We start from the raw sequence: 14,537 nt of genomic DNA, 5'->3' as shown, positions 1-14,537 counted from the left end.
GTATTAACTGCGCTTGCAGAGGGTTCTCATCCCTCCTTAGCCTGCCCCTCAACACCATGAGCACCTGGCGGGGCCTTCCTGCAGTGACTCCTCCGGTGGATTGTCCTTCCCCAGGCCATGGTGGAGTCCTTACTTTGTGCTGCTGCTGCTGCCCAGCAAGTTGCAAGTGTAATTTATTATAATGCAGCATATGGATGTTCTCTTTTCCATTTGTCTGCATTAAATAATTATTTAAGCTATATTAGGTATTTTTCAAATAAACTGTCAGCATGTGAAGTTTTTTTATTGTAGCTGGAGATTTAGAGCAGCAATTTGTATGGATCCTGGCCCTTGCATGGAAAGGGCTTTCTGCAGGCTGAAATTTTGTCATGACCATGTTTTATGAGATACTAGAACTTAACTGCAAAATCTGGGGAGAAGGGAGAAACGGGTGAGGGGAAACACGCTCTCCAGGGTGCCTGGCACAGCAAGAGGCTCCCAGTTGTGCTTCTACTGTAAACTCAGAGGCAGCAGCTGATGGTAGGGCAGCAGAAGACAAACCAGCGTGACTGCCACCCCAGGTCACAGGTACCCACATCCCCGGAGGGTGCTCCAGCACTTCTGACTTGGAAGCTGCAATGGGGAGGGATCTGAGGTGATTTTGCAGAGCTCAGAAAAGGGGGCTCCCATGAGTGGGTGAGGACACGGGGTGCCAGCCATGCCACTGCTCCCTAGTGGGAAGGGAAGGGGGCAGGGGTGCAGCAGAGTCCAAGCAGCAGAAGTCCTGGTGCTCTGGGTGCACCCCGAGCCTGGCATCAGCTGCGGGACAGGGTCTGCGTTTGGGTCTCTGGGAGGTGCCAGGTGCCTTTTTGCCATGGCAGACCCTGCACAGGTGAGGGCTGCTGGCCAGCATTGTGCTCACTGTGTTTCACCTGGTTGGTGCCTAAGCACAGTGTCCCCAAGAGTCACGTATCATCCCACCAACAGCTTCAACCTAAATATAGAAACTGCAAAGACCAAGGGACAAGTTACTTGTGACACACACAGCACATGACACAGCCACCAGCACGTTTGGACTGTGTCTGCATCATGGGATGGTCAGTACAGAGATGGAAACCTACCCAGTTTTCAATTCCTGCAAGAAAGCACATTTTTTCCTTTATAGATTCTTGACACTTAACCTACTCAATGCTTTTTATTTGCATTGATCACATTTTATAGTATGATTAAATTTGTATGGAAGAGAACCAATTAGTTTTGTTTTACACTTATTGAATCCACTTTATGGTCAGACAAATTAACTCTCAGTAGTTAGTTTGATTTATCCAGCAGCATAAAGCTTGACAATCTGTACGCTCAGATAATCAGTTTTAAAGAATTATCTTTATTGTTATTTTTCCTGCTTGGGAGAAACCATTAAACCTGGAGACAGGTATGAAGAAGAAGCCAACACTCTCTGCTACCTGGAGATTTCAAAACTCAACCTGCCTGTTGGCATTCTGCCAAAGCCTCTGCCAAGAGGCACCACTGTGTTCTGGACAGGGACAGTTTCCTGGCAGAGAGTGAGTGCCAGCAGAGTGATCCTGTCCTGAGGAACAAGAACTGGGCTGTTTTAGGAAGATCACTTTGCTCCCTGTCACGGAACTGTACATAGGGACAGGACCTATGTTCCTCTGTGCTGGAACAGACCCCTTCCAGCTCAGCACAGAGATGGGTCTCTGTGAGGTCTTCCTCCTGTATTCCTTAAGCTGGGCTCAGTAACCTGCTCATGGCTAGCAGAGACCACAAGAAGAGAGGTTTATTACTGGCAGAGTGATGCTGCCATTGACACAAGGACAAATGGGCCAAGGAAGCTGCCTGGCACCTGGGCAGCTCTGAAGCCCAACCTCATTAGTATCGGCAGCTACAAGTAAAAAGAATTTGTTACCAGTTAGTAAATGAGATGTAGTTAATAAATTGGCACATGTGAGCAGGCTGCCAGTTGTTCTCATGCAATGCAATAAATGAAGAGATGAAAACTGATTATTTCATGAGAAGGAGCTGTTTTGTTAAAGGGCGAGGTGCATGAGAGGTGTTACTTTTTGGCAGGCAGTGGCCATGTTTGATGATCATTCATTTCACGGATCTTCACACGGCAGTCAGGATGCTGCCAAGTCTGCTGAACTGTGCAGGGGAGCCCCTTCCTGACAGCTCCATCACCACCAGACCCTCCCACCTCCTCGGCACCTCACGCACAGGGAGCTCCTGTCACTGAGGCAAGATCAAATACGGCAGGGACAGAAGGAGCCACATCAGGTTACCCTGTACAGCAGCTAGATAGGAAAACCGAATATGTTAGAAAGGAAAACTGTCCCAGGAAATCCTGGGAGCAAATCCATTATCAGGCCTCTCCTTTGCCCCTTATTGATCCTGTAACATAAAATTCAAAAGTAGCACCTTTTACCAGACATAACAGTAGTTGTTCTCTAAAATATCAAGCCTAAATATGATACTGAGAGTATATCAGCAACAGACTTAAGAACTGGGAAACAGAAGTGTAGTTTGGAGGACTGCATCCAACAAACAAAAGCAGCCCAGCACTCCTCGGAAGTGGGTACAACTTTGCCGGTTCCTTAGAGGACACAATTGCACTTTTCCCTTGCAAGGGTCCCCTTAAAAAGCTTCATATGTGCAGATTCCACAACTGCCACTTGCCCAAGCCGTGAAGCACTGTGAAAGTCAAAGCTTGTGCTGGGAGCAGCACACCATCTGTTCAGGCCTGAAAGACAGGAAACCACTATCACAACTCCAATCTAATCATGATCAGCTGGCTGGCAGCTGACAAGCACACATGCTGTCTGGTGAAGAGCAAAAATGCTTATCAGCTGAGCGCTGCAAGAGAGAAATGAAGTGTCTGATGCACTGAGGGAGAAGCATAAGAGCGGGCAGCTAAAACAAGGCTAACAAAAGAGGCAAGTGTTGTGGTCCAGTGAAAACTAGGGAATACCTACACAAGGTTCCTCCACTTGCACCCATACACCTCTGGTTAAATTCACATCCACTATCAAACAGTAGGGAAAATGTGTAGGCCAGGAAGCAGTCAAATACATTCACAGGAACAAAACTAAAGCCTCCAGCAGAGACAGGAACCAAGTGCTACGTGTGAACCCCAGAGCGCAGGAACTAAAACATGCACTGGATAGAAATGGTTCATCTCTGGGAAAGCATAGAAAATGTTCTGTGGAAAGGACAATGACAGCAGATCCCTGAAGAGGCTAAAGTCTGCTCTACTGAACTTCGGGATAGTAGTAGTATATTTTACTGAATTTTAATTATTAAACTGTTCATACTTCAACCCATAGAAAAAAAACCACCTTCTTCTGATTCTCCTCTCTATCCCACTGCGGTGGGAGAGTGAGCAAGTAGCTGTGTGGGACTGAGTTGTTGGCTGGGACTGAGCCATGACAGCATCTCCTGTTCAAATGTATTTGCTGTGTTTATCTCCCTTCCAAACCTTGTTATCCCAGGAGCATCTGAACACCCACAGCCATTAGTGATGTAGATGCTCCAGACCTACTGGGGAACTGACCCCAGAGCAGTTCTCTGTGCAAAGATTTAACTCCATAATGAATTTGTCACTTTGTTATTGGGCTAAATAGTGAATGCCAAGGAACAACATATTTCTGCTAGTTACTGTGACATCCCTCTTGGGGTCATAGAATCACAGAATGACTGAGGTTAGAAAAGGCCTCTAAGACCATCGAGTCCAACTATTCCCCCAGCACTGCCCAGACCACCACTAACCCCTGTCCCCAAGTGCCACATCCACAAATCTTTTAACTCCCTCCAATGATGGTAACTGCACCACTGCCCTGGGCAGGCTGTGTCAGGGCTGAACAACACTTTCAATGAAGAAATTTTTCCTAATTTTCTAAATCCCATCTAAACCCCCTCTGTGCAACTTGAGGCCATTTCCTCTCATCCTGTCCCTTGTTCCCTGGGAGCAGAGCTCGACTCCCACCTGGTTCCACCCTCCTGTCAGGGAGTTGGAGAGAGCAAGAAGGTCCCCCCTGACCCTCCTTTTCTCCAGGCTGAGCCCCCTCAGCTCCCTCAGCTGCTCCTCATCAGACTTGTGCTCCAGACCCTTCCTCAGCTCCATTCTCTTCTCTGGAACTGGCCTGCTGAAGAACTGTCCTCTTTCAACACCTTGTGTAAAGCCCCACCTAAATAACATGAAATTTAATTTTGGGCAAACTGGAAGATAAAAAAGGTGAAAAACTTAACAGAGACATATTTGCTGTAATGGTATGACAGCTATTCCTTGAGCAGCACAAAGCACAGCCCTGCCTGTGCTCAGCTCTGCACAGGAAATGGTAATAAGAGTTTGCCAGTCATGGTTGTTTCCTTATTGATGACAATGGGGATCTGTAATAGACATAAGATTGTCCTGAAACTTCTCTTCCATTTGTCATTTCAAGCTTACAGTTTGAATCAAAGGATTTACTCAAAAGGTGTTTCGAGGATTTTGCTAAATTTCTGTTCTGTATGTAAGAAGCTTTAGTTGTTTCTGAAACAGCCTTGTTTCAGCCAACTTCAGCACTCAGGGAATTGCAGCAACAGAGGCACCATAAAACACCCGGTGCTGGATCACACCTACAGCCTCCCACCAGCAAACATGAATCTCCTGTGCTGTTCTTGGCCAAGACACAGTCGACACAGTCAACACAACCAGTACTTAAGGAAACAGAAAGCATGTTGCATTTGAGTAAGATGAAGGGCTAACTCCAGAATCACAGCACACCCTCACGGATCATAGCAAAAGGGAGAGAGTACCAGGGAGGAGAGGCAGGAAAAATCCCTCTATCCCCAGCCCAGCCCTACAGCCCATTCGAGCCGCCACTCCGGCAGACTGGGTGTGCTGAGCAGGGTCTGACACTCCAGACAATGCTAACTGCCCAGGCAGGTGTAGCTGGGCACAGGCCAGGCTGGTTGCAGGGACTGGGACGTGGACAGTGTCTGTGCCATGCAGGGAGCAGGACTCCGGTCTGGGGACTGGGGGCAGGGCCAGTCTCTGGTCCTCATTTCCTGTGGGCATATGGGAAGTTGAGCCCAGGCCAGGAGTGTCTCTGTAGAGACAGCTGTGGTGATAGATGGAGGGAACAGACAGCACCTCCCCAAAAACAGAGGCATTTTGTTCAAGAGCTGTAGCTCTAAAACCACTTCTCTGCAGTTGAAGCGATCCAGGATGTGCATCTCTAATGGTGAATGGCTGCAGCAGCAGCAGCTCAAAGCCCTGACCCAGAAGAGGCTCCTGCAAGCACGATGCTCTCAGAGGAGGCAGAGCACAGTCCGGGGGGCAGTGCAGCCCCCCACTTCGGGAGAGCCTCCTCCAGGGCAGGAAGGCTTCATTTCACTGAAGAAACTGAACTCAAGAAGTTTTCAGGCTACTATGATACATCCAGTTTTGCTTTTTAACGTTTGCTTTTCTTTTTCTCCTGTCTTTGGTCTTTCATTTCTTCCTGAAACAATAACCAGAGAGGATAAGCATGCTTTAATCTGCTCCCAGGGAAAGGTGGAATGCTGATTGCTTGCTCTGCCTCTTTTGGACAAGCGTTTTTATCCTGTATTGCTACGGGGAAAGGTCTTTGCTCTTCAGGCACCAGCTTTTGTCTTTTTGTGAGCTGAAGGGTTTTTCCCAAAGTGAGTACTGAAATGCTTCAATGATCTTTAAAAGAGAGTTCTGCAGATTTTGTGAGATTTCAGGCTGCAGTAAAAGAAAAGTCTAACAAGCTGAATGTCATTTTTTTTTAAGGAGATAAGAAAAAGGCTACTGGAGCTGTCAGAGTTTAAGCTTCAACCTTTATGTTTACAAAGCAAAAAGGGCAATTAGATGTGGAAAAATAAATTTTTCCAGGACTCTGCCAGTGGTTGTGGTTTGTACTCAGACTGCTGAATGACAGCTAGTTTAGTGCTGTAGGCAGGGACTCAGCATAGAGCAGCCCTGACATTTCTTTGATGCTAAGTAGTGTACCCTAATAAAGACGTTCTTTGAAGTCATTCCCTCTTGCCTGGCATGCAGGCATTACAGAGCATTCCCAGTGCAGCAGGACTGGGACCGCGTGCATGCTCCATGCCTCCTGCACCTGGCATTCCACTTCCCTCCCCACTTCAGACCTCCTGCACACCTCTGTTCACTGAACCTGAGGAAGAAACTGATGGAATAAACCCAAGATAATAGCTAAGAGGCAAGTTCTGTGCTTTCATCTCCTGGCTGTTACACAAAGCCTGTTTTCACCAAGGTGTTGACAACAGAAAACCTCATGGTCCTGTGAGCACAGAGTCAATGAACAAGCACAGCCCAGCATGTGGCAAGGACAGCTGCCCAAACTCACAGCCAGTTGCAGTCGCCCAAGCACCTGCATGAGCAGCTGAAGAAAGACCTGTTTTCTCGGCAGACGGAGTGAGCTCCTCTCGGCTCTCTCCTCTGCACCCTGTCAGTCAGTTCTGAGCCTGTAGGCAGGTCAGCACAGGTCCCTGTGCAGGCAGGGCATAGGCTGCAGACAACAGCCCCCCAGTGCCAGCTGTGAGGTGCTGTCTGCCTCCTGCTCTTCACACATTTCTTCCCTCTTCAAAGACCAAAATGCAAAAAGAGAGATGAACAGAAGTGGGGGAAGGCACTGGGAAGCCCATCTCCAAGTGTGAAGTGACAGCAGATGGCAGAGGCACTGCTCTATGGCAGATGAAGAACATGTCAAAGGCAAAGCCATTACACCAGCCTGCCTGCCTGCCTGCCTTAGCTCCCAGCTCCCAGCACCCATTCGACTTGGATCTCCTGGGGACACAGCACGTCCTTGAGCCTTCTCCCACAAAGCTGCAGGCACAGGCACAGCCTGCGAGGTGGCTCCTCAACCCCTCAGGAAGGATGCAGCAGTGCAGGGTCAGACCATGGCCCTGCAGCTCAGTACTGCCTGGGTGTGAAATGTTCCTGACATGCTTAGCAAAGTACTGTTGTTCCCCCTCCCATTTATCTCCCAGAGCATCAGTGACACAACTACAAGCACGGCTTTTGGCACACCTCCACACGGAGACTGATGCCTGGGCATGCAGCACTGGAAGGGAGCAGCCAGAGCGACAGCAGCACACAGCTGCCACTGGACAGAAGACCACAGTCCTACCCCCGGTACTGGAGCAGACCATCCCAGAGGCTCTGTATGTCCTGCTCTGCAGAGAGCTGCAGTCCTACACATGAGCACAATGCCTAGCAAGAAAAGGAAGAGATGATCAGAGCAAATTGGGAATGGAGCAGGGTGGGCAGTGAACCTTAGGAGGCTCCAAATTTCCTGTTCATTTAGGACCAGATTCTTCTTCCTTCTCTTTGTGCTTCTGCACTCACATGACAGTCAGTGGTGTTGTGATACAGCCCTGGTGTTCTCCTTCTGAAGCGGTTCCCTCGTGTGGCCACTGGCTCAACACTCCAAGCCTCCCCTCCACTGCATCTCCTGGCTTGCCTGCCACTTTAGGCCATTACAGACTGGGTGAGATTAACACACACTTCCAGTTACTGCATCAGATTCACAGTGTTTGTGAAGAGGTCTCCAAAAGTGATCGATATCATGTCATTGCCTCCCTCCAAGTTCATGAGCATGGGAAAAGGAGTGCCTTCTGCTTACTAACCCAGATCATTAGGAACAGTGTGGGAGCATATGTCTGGGAGACAGAATTCCAAGTGAATTAACTTGTTGAACAAGCATGGGAAATCCTGCTCTTACTATTTACCCAAACAAATGCACAGACAGAGCAGTTTCTATCTGCTAATAAATATAGAGTAAGTTTCACATCTCCCTGATCCAGGGCAGGAGCACACTGAGGCTGCAAGGTTCAGGCAGCGTAAAAGAGCAACTTCTTAATGAATGGATGATAGTACTTTGCCTCCTTTGCTGTCTAAAAAGTAAGAATCAGGGGAAGTTATTCTAAGATAATACAGGAACTGCTGAATTGGTTCTGAGCTCCACAGACTAAACGGGATAAAGAAAATTAGAAATATGAAAGGCAGTTTTTAATTCTTTGCAGCACTTGTTAGTGTGAGGCAGTGGTATTTCTTATTGCAGTGAACTGTACGTACATAGAGGTCATCAGAGTTCCTACGAGTTCCTTCAGCCTTTTCCAGCTATTCACATTGGTCTCCAGGAAATGCCTGCACTGTAGGGTTTCACATACTGCAGATCTGCACAGGAACGACTGCATCTCAGTGACATCCAAGTGTGGAACCCACATGTGCCCTCAGCAGCTGCCATAGACAGATAAAAGAGACAAACGAGCTGCAACTGCTGTTCTTATGTAGGGCCCTCTAAGAGCACAACATGTTTTTACGTACAGCTGACTGCACCAAGCAATAATCCTCATTCTCCCGTGCCCAAACAGCCACAGTGCACATGCAAACCACCCTTGGACACATGCCAAATGCAGGGTTTCCTGGAGCCCAAAGGGAAGAGTTCATATGTTTGTCTAGACAATAGGCATGGGAGCAGCAATGGGACTGCTGTGCAGCAAGACAGCGAGTCTGCTACACCCCATCCCCTGCCCTGTGCCCCCCAGCCCTCATGTACCCCCTCTAAGTGTCTGCAGCGGGACACAGTCACCCAGTGCATCACTGTGCTGAGAACCAGCCCTCACAGTGTCCAGAGGAGTTTGGAGGAAACACAGAACAGTAACAGGCACCAACATAATGCAAAGACTTTTTTGCCCCTGGAATTTCCTGCTAACATTGCTCAGGGATCTTCTACACAGATCACCAGTTTCCTTGTAGTTTGCTCCTGCAGGCACAGGTCTGGCACTCAGCCACCATCACCAGCAGCACAAAGCAAGGCCAGACCCCAGCAGGCCCCACTCCACGGCCATGGCCGTGACCGTGTCACTCACACCCCGCAGCCTGTCCTGCCTGCAGTGGCATCCCTGGAGGCCACATCGCACCCCTCATCCTTCCCTCCTGTGGAGCCAAACTGGAAAACTGAACTCTTGGTGTTGTTGTTGCCCAAAACGAATCTTACAAAGAGTGAAAACTTAATTAATTATAATACTTAGCACTGCTATGCTTGCCTTTACGTTTACAAAGCACTGGGTAAACATTAACTAATTAATCTACGGTACCTAGCAATTATATAGTTCTTTATATTTTCCAGATCCTGTGCAAACGTTAGCTAATTAATCTACTTAATTATTTCCATGTTTTATTTTCCAGAGCACTGTAACTGGCAGCACAAGGAAGAGGCCTTAGCAGGGATAGTCCCAAGCACTCTCAGCTTTTATGTGCCTGACACCTTTTGGGAAGATGTCTCCAGAAGGTGCCAGCAGTCCTGGACAGTCCTGCTGCCACAGGGTGCCCAGTAAAGTAGATGAGCCATCCTAAAAGCCAAACTACAGAAATAAGAACTTTCCATCAGAAAGGTCCTAAAAGAACACAGGGTTTTGGAAGTGCTCCCTGGGGGGGGATTACTGAAACACAGAGATTTATTTGTGTGGCAATAATTGAGAAGCTCATTTTATTCCAGTAAAGTTCTTTCAACCACAATCAATTCATATGCCATCCCAAATAGTGGAGGTCAGCAGAGCACAGCGAGCACCTCGGCAGACGCTGTTGACAATGTTAAAATGCAATAAACAGAGAGTTGTGGCTCAGCATGAGGGGTGCACATTAATCTTTGTTTGTAGAGTGCTTGATTGGCAGACTCAGTTCTTTTAGGGCCTTTCTGATGAAAAGATATTTCCAGCATGCATGGCCTTCCCAGTGGCAGCATTCCCACCACCCTACGCCACTTCACCCCCGGATTCTTCTCACACTGGGTGAAGATGCTGTACAAACCTGCAAGGAGGAGGAGAGGAGCAAGCAACAGGATGGCTCCAAGCAGCAACACTGCTCAATCCCACTCTAAAATGCCAGCATAGAGGAGCCACATGTTTGCACACCAAGGAGGTCTAGCAGAAGAGAGAGCAGGTGTGTTGGAGGAGAGGGTCATTATCCAAAGGAGGACAAGACCAAAGGGGGAAGATGGATATCTGATGCCTTTCTGTGACTGCTCAGTTGGGAGCAGGGAGATTTTCAAGATCAGTCATGGCCCCTTGGTAAGATCAATCAGACAGGGAGGCAGGCACAGGGCTCTTTTCCAAGGTCTCCTGAGCCTTCAATTGCAGCCAGATACAATCAGCACAAGATTTGAAGAGTTCCACGTGTCCTCTGCCGCAGCTGCAGCACCAGCACTAGCAGCAGCTGGGACATGCCACAACAGATGAGTACGTGGTCCCAGGGACAAAGGCCAGACAGCTGGGCTACAGCACCTGTCAAGGACCGATGCTCACAGTGACCTGATTTCAGCATCACTCTGCAGCTGAATCTGCCACACCACCCCCAGCCTGGACCAGCACCCTTCGAACCTGCGCGGTCCTGCAGCCCCACTGCCGGCTCAAGCAGCAAGCCCATGGTCAAATCCACGCTCAGCAGCTGCTCCCTGCCCTCTACTCTTGGGGCTTCTCCTCTGGCCATGCTAGGTGGAAGGGACAGACAGGCTGAGCACCTGGATGAGAGATAAGCAGCCCATGGTGCTGTGCCTGCTGCTCTTGGGGGAGTCAGAGGTGAACCATAACTTCATCAGCCTACAAGGAAAAGAACCAATTATCTGGCAATTGTATGCGGTCCATTTCAGTGGGAGGCTCATAACCTAACCAGCCCTTGTAGTCATGGGGAATAAAATATATGCTGACACCAGTACACAGAGGTTCCCATTGGAAGCAACTTTCACTGCAGTGTCATGAATCTTTTCAGAAGCAGCTTGAGAAGATTCATTCTGTGTATCAATCTTCCTGGGGAGCAGAGCTGACAATGGTCGTACATAACGTTTACACCAATTCACATGCACAATCTGTGGCTGTCTGCAAGTCCTGCCCCTAACCAGTGCATTAAATACAAACATATGACAAATAAATGTGAAAGAGCTTCTCCAGGGGTAGTGAAATCCTCTGCTTTGGCCACTGTTGGCTCCTCAGGCTTCTGCTATAGTGGCACACTCTCCCCTTGGCTCCAAGGGGGAGAAGGAAAAGCTGTAACTCTTCTGTTTGTTCAGGTGACACATTTTTTATGAGCTGAATACTTTACTTTAGGTTTTGATGATGATTCTGTGACTTTATGTCTGTCTTGTAATCACAGCACTACTCTGGAGCAGAAGCAAAGCCCATAGCAGCTGCTGCCTTAGTCAGCTGGAGAGGAAGCAGCTGCCCCACCACAGCCCCCCCAGAACAACCCTGGCTGGCCACTGCTGGGGTACCACAGCTGCCTGGGTGCCTGGCTCTCCACCACAAAAGCTCCCCTCTGGCAGCTGGCCAGCCTGGGCAGGTGGACTCACACTCTGCCACTCTGATGCCATGAGGACCCAGAAACTCTAAGCTGAGCAGAAGCTCACTGAGCAGGTGAGTCGGAGCTCCCTGGCTCAGGACCTCCCATGCAGTCAGGATTCCTTGAGCAGTATTTCTAATGCCATATCAGTTGCCACCCATGTTCCTTGGGGGTGGGGGATGGCACATAAGCAAGGATGGAATAACCTTAAATCCCACATCTTCTGCAGAAAGCATATGATGCATCCTTACCAGAAATCCAGGTGTGCATCATGTGCTCCAGTGCTGCTGGGAGCACTCACTCCACGTGCAGGAAAATCCGTCCAGAAGCAGCATACTGCTGCTGCAGATTTTCCCATGTATTCAGCTCTTGTGTGTCTTTTTCTGTCTTCAAGATTCTCATGGTATTTTTTAATTGATAGCAAACCACCTTAAAACTTCCCCTTTCATCATCACACAGAGAAAACCTCACCATTCATCCCCTGTTCACCCCCTGTGCACAGACACCACTGGTTACCGTGGCTGTGGGAGTCCCCCATTTAATCAATGAAGCAAGCAAATACCTAGTTTGTGCTGCCAGAAGGATGTGGCATTTGAATGAGAACACAGGATTCCCCCTCCCTTACCTTGGTGTGTGCTTCACTGTTGGTTCACAGATACACCTTGCACTCAGGGCCCTGGGGCTGTGATGCAGGATGCTCCAGAGGAAGGCAGCTCCTGAGCATGTTGTGAGCTCGACTCGGGGGACACTGCCATCACTCGTCAGCAGGTTTGTACGAGTGAAGGGTCATCCTAGATTAGAGTCTTGTGAATAAATTCCTGTGAAGAAAGGGGATAGAAAGGAAAACATCTTACAAAGCAGATAGATTTTGGCTGCCTCCATCTTCCACACCTCCACACGGCTGAAGTGCAGCTCCTGATCACCAGCTCTGCCCAGATCATGTGGGCAGCAGCTCTGAGCTTGGAGCCTCTGTGCCATCCTCTGTAACACCACATTGAAGACAAGAGAGTCCAGAAGGGGTGTCCAGGCTAGACTGAGTCGAAATCCAGAGTTAAGAGCCTTCTTTCTATATGTTGTTATCTACAGCAGCTGAATCATGGATGGTGCTTCATTAAGCTTGAGATTTATCAGCCATTGTTAGTGCTTCACACAGTAACAAAATAATATTTTAAAGAAAACAGTCATCAGAAGGAAGCAAGCCCAATGGCTGCCGGCCCTGCCAGCCCCCATCTGCGGGGTTTTCCCCTCTCAGCCTGCCTGCTGCCAGCTCTGACAGGCAGGCAGAGAGGGGAAAACCCCGCATGGCTCTTTTTATTATGAAAGCCCTATATGAAGCTGCAAATGTATCTGTCACCTTCTAGCACATTGTTTACCAGCTCCCCTCAACATTCCCCAAACAATATTTTCTAGAGACTGTAATTCAATACTACGCACCCCAGAGCTGCAGCATCAGCCCAGAGAGCAGCATGATGAATGTATCGTGTTCCTTCAGGGCTTGGGCTTGGGAACTAGTTTGTGCTGTTCCAGCTGTTAATTATCCCTTTGCTTTTTGCTAGTCTCGTCCCAGCTGTGCCTCTGTATTTATCATATGGGTCTACATACACTAAAAACATTCTGACTCTTGAAAGTATAAGGAGCAATTTATCCCTTTTGTGCAACACGAGGCGGCTCAGGGGACCAAATAGCAAGATCTGATCAATAAGGCCCTCACTAGATTAGAGGTACTGGGGCTCAGACCTCATAGTGTTTGTTTAGAAGAAATGCAAGAGAATGCACTGTGAATGTTAAGCACAGACACAAATGTATTTTCCACTGCTCTCCCTTCCCCAGCTTGCATCCCAGAGACATCCTCACATTAATCACTGCTGAGGAGACCATCCAGAGCCAAGCCAGCCCAGGCCAGGCTGCTGACTGGGAAGAGGTGTTCCTGCTCTCCCAGCCATGGCAGCACTGGCTCCACAGGTAGGCGGTGCACAGGATGATGCCCAGGCAGCAACCGCACTTTGCTGGGGAGCACCACGCCAGTCTTCACCTGCTCAGCCCCAGCACCCACTCAACACACAACAGTGCCCACAGCACCTCCAGCCCCAGCCCCGGTCCCTCCCCGGATCACGCAGGCTCCCATCTGCTGCTCTCTCAGCTGCTTGTTACTCTGGTCTCCCCCAGGGAGCTGTGGCCGTTTCCCAGGACACTCCTGCCCACTCTGCAGTCCCACCACAGCTCTCTCATACTCCCAAACCTTTTGTTAGTGTGGTGCATAAATGCCGAAGGCTGCACACATGCACTTTCATAGCATGCAGTCCAGAGGACCAACCAGCAATACTAACAGGTAACTTACAGGTGCAAACACCAGTCCGTCATATATTTCTAGTGAGTGTGCCTTAGTCCTTTGTCCACTCTGTAATGCACCCTCCCTTTCTCACAGCTCCAGTACTGCTGCAGGGCTTTCTCACACCTGCGCTGAAGTCTTGTTCTTTGCTTATGACAGCTTGGATCTCTTGTGAAACCTGCAGCCTACCAAAATAGCCATGATGTACCTGATTCAGGATCCCTGCCAGGACTGCTGTCCTGCTTTCCACCAGTGGCCAGCATTTAGAAACATCACCCTTTGCAGCACATCAAGAAAGCAAAGCAAATACTATTATTCCCCACTTGGGTTCTAAGGACCTCATACAGGTAATTAAGAGATGTAATTAAGACCCATGCTGCCACTTCTTGAGCTGGGAATTGCTGATATGTAATGAAATTTTCCAAATATTTTTAATAGAAATTTCAGGTCTTATTCCTAATATGACATTTATCTTCTATTAGCATGAAAACAAATACAAAAGCCTGAGAGTCATTGCCTATATTATAAATTACTTCATTGTTGGTTTTATTACCTTCCCCATTAAGCTGTCACCTCTTCCCATTTTTGTAATGATCAGCCAGTGAAATCTGTCATCTTTTCCACGTGATTTATACAGGACCCTAGTGATAACTCTATTCACCAGGATGATAATTATCAGCTATATTATTAAGGCTGCTCGGCTGCCCTAGGGGATAATGTGCCAGGAAGGTTAAAATATTGACAAGCAATAAAGTATGTATTAGAATTACACCAGTGCCAGGATAGATAACTGGCTGTGAGCAAGGAACTGAGCTAAAGCTTTGCATTTGTCCAGCAAAGACAGCAATGCCATGGTCACACTGTACA

The 14,537-nt window shown here is 48.5% G+C and overlaps 1 long non-coding RNA gene across 4 annotated transcripts in view; it reads right to left on the bottom strand.

Annotated features, from left to right (window-relative positions):
- The window catches only part of LOC108501405, a 71,950-nt gene that overhangs the window by 15,252 nt on the left and 42,161 nt on the right, over positions 1-14,537 (bottom strand). For all 4 annotated transcript variants that reach the window (XR_001876178.1, XR_001876177.1, XR_001876180.1 and 1 more), the window contains one exon: positions 11,967-12,159. This is a non-coding gene — a long non-coding RNA (uncharacterized LOC108501405). The remainder of the gene's footprint in view (positions 1-11,966; positions 12,160-14,537) is intronic.

The sequence above is a fragment of the Lepidothrix coronata genome, unplaced genomic scaffold (genome assembly GCF_001604755.1).
Source record: "Lepidothrix coronata isolate B3197 unplaced genomic scaffold, Lepidothrix_coronata-1.0 Scaffold101, whole genome shotgun sequence".
Lineage (NCBI taxonomy): Eukaryota > Metazoa > Chordata > Aves > Passeriformes > Pipridae > Lepidothrix > Lepidothrix coronata.
Note: the sequence above shows the minus strand (reverse complement) of the source record. Positions and strands in the feature narration are given on the sequence as shown.